The sequence below is a fragment of the Terrapene carolina genome, unplaced genomic scaffold (genome assembly GCF_002925995.2).
Source record: "Terrapene carolina triunguis isolate 2854851 unplaced genomic scaffold, T_m_triunguis-2.0 Scaffold517, whole genome shotgun sequence".
In the NCBI taxonomy this organism is placed as follows: Eukaryota; Metazoa; Chordata; order Testudines; family Emydidae; genus Terrapene; species Terrapene triunguis.
In genome coordinates this window covers 3,313,433-3,326,866 of record NW_020664868.1, presented here as the reverse complement: position 1 = coordinate 3,326,866, position 13,434 = coordinate 3,313,433, and the positions used below count along the sequence as shown (strand labels likewise).

At 53.2% G+C, this 13,434-nt stretch overlaps 1 protein-coding gene across 1 annotated transcript in view; it reads left to right on the top strand.

The window, feature by feature from the left end:
• NPAS1 (neuronal PAS domain protein 1) overlaps positions 1–13,434 on the top strand; it is a 73,458-nt gene that overhangs the window by 30,452 nt on the left and 29,572 nt on the right. The gene's annotated exons all lie outside the window — the stretch shown is intronic.

Here is a 13,434-nt window from a genome sequence, read left to right as displayed (position 1 = left end):
AACAGCTGCTGTGCCCTACGCCAGAGGTGGCTGCATTTCAGCACTGGATGAGCAATCCCTGGCTGTTTGCACCTTTCGTCTCGTCAGCATGATCCCATTCTGAGTGTCTACTGCATGACATGGCCATGGGAGCCAGAGAGTGGGGGCAGGTTTAATTTGATTTTATGTGTTAAAATGAGAGCTGTGCCCGAACCAAACCGGGGGGGATCTGCAAACCACCCTCAATGGGCCAGCACAAACCACCAGAGCCAAGGAGTTTGGGGGAGTTCACAGGCAGATACAAATGTGAGAGATGCCCTCGCTGCCATCCCATGAGCCCGGCAGTTAGTGCATTTTGCTGCCACCTTTGGGCACTGGAGATTCTCCCCCTGCCCGGGCCAGCAGGAATTATATCGCCCCTGGGGCGAAGGTGAGCTTCTTGAGTGGTTGCATCAGTCAGCAGATTGCTCTGAATGTCCGGAGGAGCCGGGAGGTCCCCACTAATACATACATGTGCTACTTAGTCTGGAGAACAGGGCACCAGATTGTGAGCCCGCAGACCTGTGTGCTGATCCTGGTCCACGTGACCGTGGCCATGCCCTTTCCTATCCCTGTGCCTACGGCAAGATCTCATGTGTCTGTGCAGCCCCCAGCACATTTCTGCCACCCCTGCCCCCAATTTTGGTTGCGGTGACACCACTGAGTCCCTGGAGAGGCCTGGCGAGGCGGGGGAGCTGTCCTGCTGGGGCAAAGAATTCCCAAGCCCCCAAAGATGGAAAAGACAGGAATGGGGAAATAGAATTTCTGAGGCAGCCGCCATCAAACTTTCACTGGGTGCAGGCAGGAGGCGTCACGCAGCAAACCCGCCTCCAGACCCCAGAATGACGCTGAACGCTGAGTCCAGCTGAGCCCTCCCCCCAGCTTTTTCCACCTACCTGCCATTACCGTAGCACCTGGGAGGAGCCCTATTGTGCCAGGTGCTGCACAGACACTGTCCCCGCTCCAAGGAGCTTGCAGGATGGGGGGCTCTATCCTGCGAGGCAGTGACTCTGAAAAAGGTTTTTTTGGGCGGGGGGAGGGGTGATGGATAATCAGCTGAACATGAGCTCCCAGTGCGGCACTATGGCCAAAAGGGCTCATGCAGAAGCAGGGAAATCTCAAGCAGGAGCAGAGAGGTTATTTTCCCTCTGTATTTGGCACTGGTGTGACCGCTGCCGGAATCCTGTGTCCGGTTCTGGGGCCCACAATTCAAGAAGGATGTTGATGAATTGGAGGGGGTCAGAGAAGAGCCATGAGAACGATTAAAGGATTAGAAAACCTGCCTTACCGTGATAGACTCAAGGAACTCGATCTATTTCGCTTAACAAAGAGAAGGTGAAGGGGTGACTTGATCGCAGTCTATCAATATCTATGTGGGGAACAAATATTGAATAATTTGGGCTCTTCAGCCTAGCAGAGGCAGGTCTAACACGATCCAATGGCTGGACGCTGAAGCTAGACACATTCAGACTGGAAATAAGGTGTAATTTTTTTGACGGTGAGAGTCATTAACCACTGGAACAACTTACCCAGGGTCGTGGTGGGTTCTCCATCGCTGACGATTCATAAATCAAGATGGGATGTTTTTCTAACAGAGCGGCTCTGGAATTATTTCGGGGCAGTTCTCTGGCCTGTGCTATACAAGCGGCCAGTCTAGATGATCCCGACTGGCCTTGGAATCGATGAGCTCACCGTCTAAATAAACAAAGAGAGGATCATTACCTCCAGTTTACTGAGAGGGAAACTGAGGCACAGAGTGATTAAGTGATGTACCCAGTGTCAGCCAGAGCCAGGGTAGAAACCCAGTGTCTCTTGAGTCCTAATCTCTTAAGCACAAGATCTTCTGAGAACCTTACTGTCAAGGTCTGCCATCCCTGAAATATCCAAACACCCTGATCGCTCACCCCTCAAAGCACAATCCCCCATCCAGCACTACGTCTCCTCGCAGGTCTTGCCCTGATGCTTATGATTTGAAGGAAAAAACCTGCTTAATTATGGTTAAGCTTGGAAGGATTTGACTTTCATCAGTAAATGTCAGGAAACGTTCATTTCACTGCGCACATGGGTGTGGGCACACAAACCAAAGTGAAGAAACATTCTTTCCATCGATAACAATTGAAATGCACAGATAAGCAGCGTAAGAAAAATGCTGCTAGAGAACTCATTAGAGTTGGAGTTAAGGATATTAACTTTGTCTATTTTGACATGTGACGTTGACGATTTGTGTTTTAACCGTTCTAAAGCTTTAACTTTTACATCTCAGCCTCTACTGTCATTAAATAATTATTGTCTGACCCTCCTCCCCGTTGTCTGTCGCCCCCTCACAATTTCCTGTGACTGTGAAAGTTTCAATCGATAAAAATGTTTAAATAGAGGCTTCAAACCCATAATTTTGCACAACCGTGAAACTTTAAATCGATAAATATCCGCAAAAAAATGCTTAAAAATAAACATCGATACAACCCATCAAAATGATAGAAAAATAAAACTCCAATTCTGCCAAGCCTAGTTGGGGGGCTGATGCTGTTTTTCAGATTTCTGAAGAGCCACAACTAAGTATTGCCTGTTACAGAGAAGGAAGCAGCTATGCATATAAGTAAGGCCCTACCAAGTTCTTGGCCATGAGAAACGCGTCACGGACTGTGAAATTTGGTCTCCTGTGAAATCTGATCTTTTGTGTGCTTTTACCCTATACTATACAGATTTCACGGGGGAGACCAGCGTTTCTCAAATTGGGGGTCCTGACCCAAAAGGGAGTTGCAGGGGGGGTCACAAGGTTATTTTAGGGGGGGTCACGGTATTGCCACCCTTACTTCTGCGCTGCCTTCAGAGCTGGGCAACTGGAGAGCGGTGGCTGCTGGCTGGGAGCCCAGCTCTGCAGGCAGCGCCGCCGTCAGCAGCAGCACAGAAGTAAGGGTAGAAATACCGCAAACCCCACGTCCCCTACAATAACCTTTGTGATCCCCCCACAACTCCTTTTTGGGTTAGGACCCCTACAATTACCCCACCATGAAATTTCAGATTTAAATAGCTGAAATCATGACATTTCCAATTTTTAAAATCCTATGACCATGAAATTGACCAAAATGGACCGTGAATTTGATAGGGCCCGACATATAAGAGACTGGGGCCCTGGGATGCTGGGGTGTGCCTTAGATGCTGATCTTATAGGCAGGCTCATTTGCAATTTGTGGCTGCAGATTTGTGCGCTGGAATCTAAGCTTCCATTTAATTAAAAATAAATAAATCCATCTCTCTAGACCCTAGATCCGTCTCTCTAGACCCCAGAACCAATAAATCCATCTCTCTAGACCCCAGAACCAAAATTTTGGGTTGTTTCAGCAAATTGGTTTTGCTGCAAAAATTTGGAAAAAAAAGTAAAAAGAAATGAGAAAAAATGAAAATGCTTCATTTCGACATCTTAAACAAAAGTTTCGATTTTTCACTTTGAAATGACTTTTTATTCAACATGGCCTTTAAAGCCGCCTGAAGTGGTTAAAGCCGCTAGTTTAAGAGTGGTCAAAGTCGATAGATACGATAGCTAGAGAGGCAGGGCCGGCTCCAGGCACCAGCCCAGCAAGCAGGTGCTTGGGGCGGCCCAGGGGAAGGGGCGGCACGTCGGGCTGTTCGGTGGAGCTCCCGCGATCGCGGCTTTTTTTTTTTTTTTTTTTTTTCCCGCCGCTTGGGGCAGCAAAAACCCTGGAGCCGGTCCTGTAGAGAGGGAAGGCAAAGAAAACAGAGACCTGGCATTTCAAGGTCCCAGGCCAGGGTGGGAGGGAATTAAAATGGAGCTGATCCTGAAAACACCACGCCAGGCAGCATGGCAATCCGGGCCGAACTTCAGATCAGGCAGGGTGTCCCTTCCTGGCCCTAGCTATGTGCAGTCTGCCCTGGGTATTGTTGTCTTCAGCTGTAAAGCTGAAACTGGAGATGCCTTGAGCTCCTTTCCTACCTGCTTTCTAAAGCAGCTGGTTCGTCTCCACAAACAGGGGCAGGAAAGTTTTACAACCAGTTACTTTTATTGAAAAGTTTTGTTTGGCCCGAAACCGTTCCTCCTCCCCCACCCCCGACTTTTCGAGTTGCCAAAAGTTTTTGAAAATTTTGTTTTCAGTGAAGTCCCACCTGGAATGATACCCTCCCTCCCTCCCCACCCCATTTTTCAGACTTGCCCGTGAACCGAAAAAGCCATTCTTTCCCTAGCTCTAGGACAGGGGCCATAGGGCTGGTATGGCAACCCTGAGTGGGTGGGGGGCCTTTAAGGAATCTGATCCCGCGTATCCAAAGGCCATTGTGGGGCATTTCACGGAGCCGGGGGGCGCTTTGGGAGGTCACAGGATTGGCAGGGAGGTGGCACTAAAATGGGGCTGATCCTGAAAACGGCGCAAAAGGCCGCAATGAAATTTGGGGGCCAACTTTGAAATTGGGGAGGGCGTCCCTTCCTGGCCACAGGTTTGATCTGCCGGCTCCGGATCCCAGAGGAAATCCTTCATCCACGTGGATCACTCCCATCCCTAGTCAGTATCCTGCTGTGTCACATTGCTGTGCAGCAATGAAACAGCGGCTAGGTTCCACCCCAGAGGTGGCTGCATTTCAGCACTGCGTGATCGATCCCTGTATACACTGCAGCTGTGCCTCACCCTAGAGGTAGCTGCATTGCAGTGCTGGCCTGATCCAACCCTAGCAACTGACCCTGTTAGCCGCCAGTCTGATGCCGGCGAAATGAAAGGCACCACAGGCATTTATCTGCAGCCTGCAGAAGCTCCTAGTCTTTGCTACCCGGGCCGCTCCCCTCCAGCAATTACTGCCCGTCACCCAGGCGATGCCATCGAGCCTCTGGATTTGATCTCCAGCTGTCACGAGGAGAGCGGTCGCGACTCGACAGCCGCTGACCCCGGGGCTGACTCTGAGAAGGAGGCTGCCATCTCTGCTCTGCGGGCGCCTTATTGATTTGGACAGCCCCTTGCAGGTTCTTAGCATGCAGATTTCCCAGGAAGAAACGAGCGCGCTCGTCCGATCTCTGAAGGAAACCCAGCAGCACTCCAGCTGCGATTTATCCCCCCCAGTCCTGCTTCCTTACCACTTAAAGCCAGCGCCTGGGGACTGAGCCACGTAACACGAGCGTGTTTGCACGGAAGGGCAGATCCTCCCTCGCCCTGTGCGTTGCGCAGCCCTGGTGAGCCTCACCCCCATTCGGAGCGGGTAACATTTAGCCCGGGTGCAAGGCATAGCTCAGTGGGGAATCAGGCCTCTACTGATCATGCATCAGTGCGTGGATGGCTTTGTCTTGCCTAGGAAAAGCAGCTAAGTTTAGATTAGGCTTCTGTGGCCTGCGCTTTCTCAGCCTGATCTAAATGCAGCCAGGTTTCCTAGCCAAGACGAAGCCTAAAGGCTCGGCCCATGCACAACCCTCCGGCCACATCTGTGCTCATCTAACCCACCGGCTCCAATTCCATCTCTCCTCCATCCCTAGTCAATATCCCGCTGCCATCTGCAGAGGAGCTGAGACCGTTGCAGGCCCCAGTGAGGTGTTCCTGGCTGGAGCTCAAGTTGTAGCAGCTTCTGCTTTAGTTCAGGGAATGGGGGCGTCCCTGGTTCGCTTGCCGGGGTGTCGCTGCCCCACTCGGACCCGCCGAGCGAGCTAAAGAGAACACGAACCGCCGAGGAGAGTCAATACTCCGTGGGTCTGCATCTTTCAAAAGCCCACCCAGCAGCCCCCCTTGAGAACGACGGAGAACTTCCCCCCTGAGCTCCGGAGCAATTGGATGGGGTGGGAGATGGGGACCTTTCCTGCCCGGGAATGCTCTGTCCTGGGTCCCAGGCCTGCAGTTTGCTCACATTCCAGCTCAGACCAATGGACACTCAAAGCCCATTTGGACTGAGAGTTCAAGAGCAAAATGAAGACCACCCCCACCCCCTGCACCTGTCATGTTATTTCAGACTCAGGCTTCCAATTAGGGCCCCAGGCAGCAGAAAGCAAGGGATAAAAAGCAGCAAGAAAACTCCATTCCTGGTGTAAGATCCATCAAGTCAGGGGCGTCACAAGGGCAGATCTGACCCTGTTGTCACAAGAGTTAGACGTATTCGTGCTAACGGAAATGTTGGGAAAGGAGATTAATAATAAGACAGCCCTAGCAGTTATCACGCGTGGATCTCAGAGCACTTTGAAAAAGGTCATCAGTATTCTGATCTCCATTTTATGATGGGGAAACTGAGGCAGAGAGAGGCGAAGTGACTTGCCAGCAGGCTAGTGGCTGAGCCGGGAATAGATCCGAGATCACCTGAGTCTCAGCCTGTCACATTTTGGGGGGGCAACCCAGACCCGTGAGCAGTGGTGTCACTGCTGGTCCAGTAACCTTGAGTGCCTTAAAATCTTCAGCTGCTCTAGCTCCCAGCCCGACTACGTGTTGAGCAGCCCTGATTCAGCCGCTCTGACTCCAGCAGCCTGCTTGTCACCCCCCAGCCCCACCCCTGAGCTCCCCCAGCCTTGGTGACCCCAGCACACCCCCCAGTCCCAACTTTCCCCCAAACCCAGCGCTGGGGAAGCTGTCTTATTAACTCACGCAATCCCTCACCGGGGCGAAGGTAGGAAGTGATTTTTCGCAGCACCTCAGTGGCAAAACCAAGAACAGAACCCAGGAGTCCCCTCCCAGAGCTGGGAATAGAACCCAGGAGTCCTGAGCCTCCCCCCAATAGCTACGGGGAGCAGACAGAGCAAAAGCTGCTTCTGTTGCACAGCTCAGCCCCTGGTGCCCGCGTCCCCCCCGAAGCAGGGAGGTCCGTCAGGCGCTCGGGACAGGTGTTGTGCACCCAGCGCCGAGGTGAGCAGCCGCGTTATTGAGTTACCGGCTTGTGAGCCGGCGCTGCGCCGAGGGGCAGGGACATAATGTGATTGCGCTGCTCGGCCAGGGCCTTGCAAACTGCATTTCCTCCCCAGCAGCCCCCGCCGCGTCCCAGGCACCTGCTGCCTTCCTGGTACCCAGCGCTCGCCCCGGGACTAATGCAGCTTCATTCCAAGTAATTGCATTATGGGCTGGGGGTAGGGGGCGGGGAGCTGTGGGGACAGGGGTGGGTCAGCTTGACAGCTGCTTTGCAGGGAGTCAGGTGGACTTGTGTGAGGCTGAGGGGGAGGAGGGCTGCTGGGGGGGGGACCCCAGATCTCAGGGTGACCTGCAGTAGAATAGCCTGGTGCTGCCTGGTTCATAGGTTGTAATAGTTCCACCCCCACCCCCACCCCCTTTAATTTAACCCTGTGGTTCCCAATCTGCTCCTAAGAGTTGCCCCCTCGAGTGTTACAACGGGCAAATCTCACCGGGATCCCCCTACCAGGACATTCAGGAGCCCCTTGCGTCTCCCCATTCAGAAAGGGAAGGGATGGGTGTGACCCCTGGAAACCTGCTTGTGACCCCCCCTCTCCTCACCATGGGGCACACGACCCCAGGTGGGGAGTCTCTGATGTAAGCTATTATCTTTCAAAGGGCATTCAGTAATAGTTCATTATAATGCCATATAGAGTAGTTATATAGGAGCTATACTTCCTCCATGAAAGAGATCCCAGCTCGGGGAGGGGAGTGGGGTCTAGTGGGTAGAGCAGGAGGGGCTGGCTGGGAGTCAGGACTCCTGGGTTCTCTCCCCAGAGCTGGGCGGGAATATAATGTATAGCTTTTATATAGTGTTTTTTAATCGGTGGATCTCAAAGCTTTACAAAGCCCCATTTACAGTTGGGGAAACTGAGGCACGGAGCTGGGAAAAGACAAGCCCTCCCACCGGGCCAGTGGCAGCACCAAGACTAGTACCCAACCCCCCCCCCAATCTTAGCCCAGTGCTGTAGCCAACCACCCATAGCGCTCCCATGGTATTTGTAACTGGGGGAGCATGCCACTGTGAGGAATAAAGAGATCCCTGCCCAGAGGAGCAATGCGGGGGTCACACCGGGAGGGGAGTGAGTCATTCTCACAAGCCACACCCACAACGCAAGCCCCGCCCACTCAAGACGACAAATTGAGGTGCCATTTACAGTAGATTGTCCCGGTGAGAGAGGAGAAGGAGTTAAATGTGAAAGTTACTATCCCCTCCAACACTGAAAAGGTTTTAAACACAATGGAATAGAATCCACAACCTGTTCTGGGGTGGCCCAGAGAGGGTTCTGTGCCCAGCTCTGGGAGGGGCCTGGGTTAGAGCGGTGACACGGGCACTCAGGACTCCTGGGTTCCCTTCCCAGCTCTGGAATAGCGCATCCAGCTTTGAGCAGCAATTAAAGAGTTAACATTGAGATGTGGCGTGCCATTGCTAGGTTTCAGAGTTAACATGCCACGGAGCTACAGGAGGTCAGTTTGCCTTTCTCTCAGAGCTGTTGGCCGCGGACGTGGTGCATTCGGTTCATGATGCTCAAGGTTTTCTCTGCATAAGACCTAGAGACTTAACGAGACTTTTAAATGGAAACTGAGATTCCACAACCCCCCCAAAACAGCCCCACCTCTGTGAGGTGGCCCAATTAGACCAAACCAACCAAACTGAGAACCCTGTTGTGGCTCAGAGATCATGTGTAGCTGGGGCCAAGTGCAACCTCCAGTTGGCAAAGTTCTAGAAAATCTGGAGCTGGAGGCGGACTAAGAATTCCCCCCACCCCCCCAGACAAAGCATGAGGTGTCCCATATCCGCTCCAGCTCAGACCCATCTCTCTCTCTGCAACGCAGGGTCTCCATCCCAGAGCTGGCTCGAGGGAGACAGGCTCTGCTGGACTGGGATAGGGGGCAATGGGTAGGTTCTCCTCCTTTCCCTTCCATACTCCTTCCCTTCCTGCCCATTTCCCCTCTTCCAACCTTCCTCCCCCTGCTGCTCTACCTGAGGGCTGCCCACGGGGAAGCCAAGCTCAGAAGCTAACAAAGTAAGGAACAGCCCGGCCCCCAGCCCCCCCGGGCCCCCCCCCCCGCCCTACACACACACACATACACACACACACACACACACACACGTGGAAGAGACTGGGCTCCAGCCTCGGCAGGCACGGATCTCTCTCCCCAGGGCCAGCAGAGAATCCCAGATGCACTGGCTGCTCAGACTGACACCCAGAACATCCGACATATACGGCCGTGCCTACTGATCACTACTGCCCTCCTCTCCCTAGGCCAAGAACAGAACCCAGGAGTCCTGACTCCCAGCCCCACCTCCTCCCCTGCTCAAATCACTAGACCTCACTGCCCTCCCAGAGCTGGCAATAGACCCCAGAAGTCACAGAAATCATTAGAAATGTAGGACTGGAAGGGACCTCAATAGGTCATCTAGTCTAGAGCCCTGCACTCATGGCAGGACTAAGTATTATCTAGACCATCCTTGACAGGGGTTTGTCTCACCTGTTCTTAAAAACCTCCAATGACGGAGATTCCACAATATCGTTGGGTGATTTGTTCCCGAACTTAACTAGCTTGACAGTTAGGAAGTTTTTCCTAATGCCCAACCTAAATCTCCCTGGCTGCAATTTAAGCCCATTGCTTCTTGTCCTGTCCTCGGACGTTAAGAAGAACAATTTTTCTCCCTCCTCCTTGTAACAACCTTTTATGTACTTGAAAACTGTGATCAGGTCCCCTCTCAGTCTTCTCTTCTCCAGACTAAACAAACCCCGTTTTTTCAATCTTCCCTCATAGGTCCTGTTTTCTAGACCTTTAGTCATTTTTGTTGCTCTCGCTGGACTTTCTCCAATTGGTCCACATCTTTCCCGAAGTGTAGTGCCCACAACGGGACACAATACACCAGTGGAGGCCTTATCAGCGCGGAGTAGAGCGGAAGAATTACTTTGCGTGTCTTGCTTACAGCACGCCTACGAATACAGCCCAGACTGAGCTTCACTTTTTTATGCAACAGCGTTACACTGTTGACTCATATTTCGTTTGTGATCCACTCTAACTCCCAGATCCCTCCTACGTGGCGTACGTGGCATTTGTCCTTACTGAATTTCAGCCTCTTTATTTCACACCTTTCTCTAGTTGATCATTTTGAATTCTAATCCAGCCCTCCAAAGCGCTCGCAACCCCACCCAGCTTGGTATCATCCGCAAAGTTTATAAGTGTCCCTAGCCCCTGTTTGCCAGAAGCTGAGACAGACCCAGGACAGATCCTTGCGGGACCCCACTCGATGTGCCCTTCCAACTTGATTGTGAACCATTGATAATTACTCTCAGTTTTCCAACCAGTTGTGCACCCACCTTATAATAGGAGACTGATTTCCAGCCCCCCTGCGCTAACCCATTCCCGCCCCAGAGCCAGGCACAGAACCCACTCTGGGCCATCCCAGAACAGACTGGATTCTAGTCCATCATGTTTAAAACCTTGTCGGTGTCGGGAGGGGCTGGTAGTTTTCATGTTTAACTCCTTCCCCTCCCACACCTGTAATAAACTTGACATGGGAATCTGTTGGGGGTGTGTGCGTAGTTCCCCCCCCACACACACACACATCAATTCCCCATCACATGAAAGCCACCCCACTCCCCCAAAAAGGGTGTCAAGTGTTTAATTACTGTTGACCTGTGAGTGGCTCATCGCAACCACTTGATAAAAAAGCAATTTTGTCTGGCAGCGGTAATTAACGCGGCTGAGCATTAACGTGACTGTCAGTGGCATTCATCTCCCATTATTATCATGTCTCTCCATAACAGGGTAGGTGGGGGGGATTGTGCTGGCACAAATGTATTCAGGCAGCATTCAGAACAATTGTGCCTGTTCCTTGGATCCGCACGCACGCACTGCCTGTATCAGAGACCGGAGCTCGCCTGGCGTCCCTGCCCCCTGGGGTCAGTCTGCGGGGCCCTCCCAGCAGTGCTGAGTCCGGCTCCTCCTAGGGCTTTGCCGCTCCGGCTCTGGAAGAGCTTTGCCAAGAAGCAGGCCCAGTGTCCTTATCCCTGCTTGCGAGGTGGTGGAGGGACTCACCTCAAGGTCCCATGCAAGGGTAGTGGCAGGGTTTGGAATTGACCCCAGGCGTCCTGGCTCCCAGCCTCTCCTGCTCTAAATGCTAGCTACCACATCCTTCTCCACAGCTGGGGCTAGAACCCAGGAGTCCTGCCTCCCAGCCCACCCTGCTCTAATCACAAGACCCCATTCCACTCCCTGAGCCAGAAATAGAACCCAGGAGTCCTGCCTCCCAGCCTCCCTGCCAACTCTAAGCACATTCCATTCCCTCCCAGAGCTGCGAATAGAACCCAGGAGTCCTGACACCCAGCCCACCCGCCCCTCTCAGCCATTAGACCCCACTCCCCTCCCAACAGCTGGGAATAAAACCCAGGAGTCCTAACTCCTATCCCGCCCTGCTCTAACGCCCCCTGCCCCCAATTCCCTTCCCAGGGCTGGCAAGAGAACCCAGGCGTCCTGGCTCCCAATCCTGTGCTCAGTTCACTAGACTAGGAAATCAAGGCCAGCCACAGTTTGGGATTGGGGATGGGGGGTGGGGTAAAGAAATCTGCCACCTAAAATCACCCAAGTTTGAAGCCAACTGTACAACTGCATGAAGTAGAGCCAGGCAAGCCTGTCTGGGCTGTCCAGTGCCCCCTGGTGGCCAGGCTGGGAATCATGTGCTCACACTGTGCTCATCAGAGTATTGTGCACTCTAGTAGCTCCGTGGGTCTTCTTAATCTATGGGGTGCCCACCCCTCCCCCCCTGGGTGGGGGGAGAAAAGTCCTCAGTGTGATGGTGGCTGTTCCTCCTCAGGCGGCCAGCACTGAAAGGGTTAACAATGTTGTGGGGGAGGGGGGTGTCATTGGGCAGCAGGGTTAACACGCCATTCAGCTGAATGGGGGCAGTGCTCCACCGTGCAATCCAGCCATGGCATAAACAGATGTAATGACATTGAGTTACACCAGGGTGGAGTTTGGCCCTTAGAGGCTCCTTTTGCAGACACAGTTCAGGAGCACTGCAGGGTGCCCTGTTCAGTGGGGTAAATCCTGGCTTGGGCCATCACAAATGGGCCCGGTAGTCAGTCTAATCAACCCAGGTGGGGGAGGGCAGTTTAAGGACCCCAAAGTGCCTTAACAGACTGTGATAACCTCACCCTACACTGAAATGCAGCTGCCTCTGGGGTGGAGTACGGCAGCTGTTTATAAAGGGCACTATCATCTGGTGCTGAAATGCCAGGATTTTCTTTCCTGAATGTGACTCCCTGCAGTGCACCTTAACTTAGCTGCCTCGGGGGTAGGATGTGGCAGATGTTTATGTAGGATTCCCTCACCTGGTATTGAGCTAGGGCTGCCTCTTGGGTGGGGTAGTGGGGGCTATTGGTACAAAGACGTCTCATCCAGTGCTGAGATGCAACCACCTCTGGGGTGCAGCATGGCAGACGTTTATACAGGGATCGCTCACACGCAGTCGAGATGCGGCCACCTCTGGGGTGGGGTGCAGCAGCTGTTTACACAGGAATCCCTTGCCCAGAGGCAGCCGCTTGTGGGGAGGGGCGCAGGGGCTGTGTGACGACGAGGCCGCATGCCAGTCTAGGGCAGGCCATGAAGAGCAATCCTGCACCCACTGACAGGGGAATTTAAAGAGGTGAGATACAATCAACCCGGCTGGAATTTGGCCAGGACACCAGCGTTAACCTTCCTGTCTCTTGCATAAATTGCAGTGGGATATCAATTTGCATCTCATCTGAAAGCCAACCCATTATTCCTCTTTCCCCTGAGCAGCTGGGGTGGAAGGGGGGAGGGCCACACCCCCAGGTCACGGCTCCGCATTTTAAACACCGTCAGGGGCTGAGGCTGTTGTGTGTGGAGCCCTGGGACCTGCCCACACAGCTCCATGGGTGCCCCATTCACCCTCACTCCTGAAACCAGACAGTGGGCTCAGTACCTGCGATGGTGGCAGTCATCTCCTGGACCCCCTCCCCACCCACACATCTGGCCAGATGTGGCCTTATGTAAACAGCTGCTTTTGATGGCTCAGGGGGCTGGATAAAGGGAAGCGCAGCCTTGGACTCGGTGGTTAGAACTAACCCAAGGCAATGGAACCCCAAAGCTGTGGCCACCTAATAGATGGTGTGAAATGAGCTCTGGCCACGTCAGAAGGGAGGCCAGAGCTCGGATCAGAGTGAGGCATATGGAGCAAGCAGGGTGTCTGCGGATCCTGCCCTCAGCAGCCCTGTGGGTGCACAGCTGCTGTCAGCCTCCGGGGCTGGCAGTGCAGGACATTTCGTCGGCCCTGCACGATGCTCTGATGATGGTCTGTGGAACGTAGGCTGAGATCTCCTTTTGGGCCCGGGCCACGGTGAGCGCTTGGAGATGGGACAAGGCACCTGGGGCCTCCCATAGCACGGCGAAAGGATCAAACCATTGTGATTATTATTGATTAGGTGTATTACGGTAGCATGTAGGTGCTCCAGTCACAGACCAGCCCCCACATGGTGCTAGACATTGCACATTTTTCTTCCTATTAGGTATATTA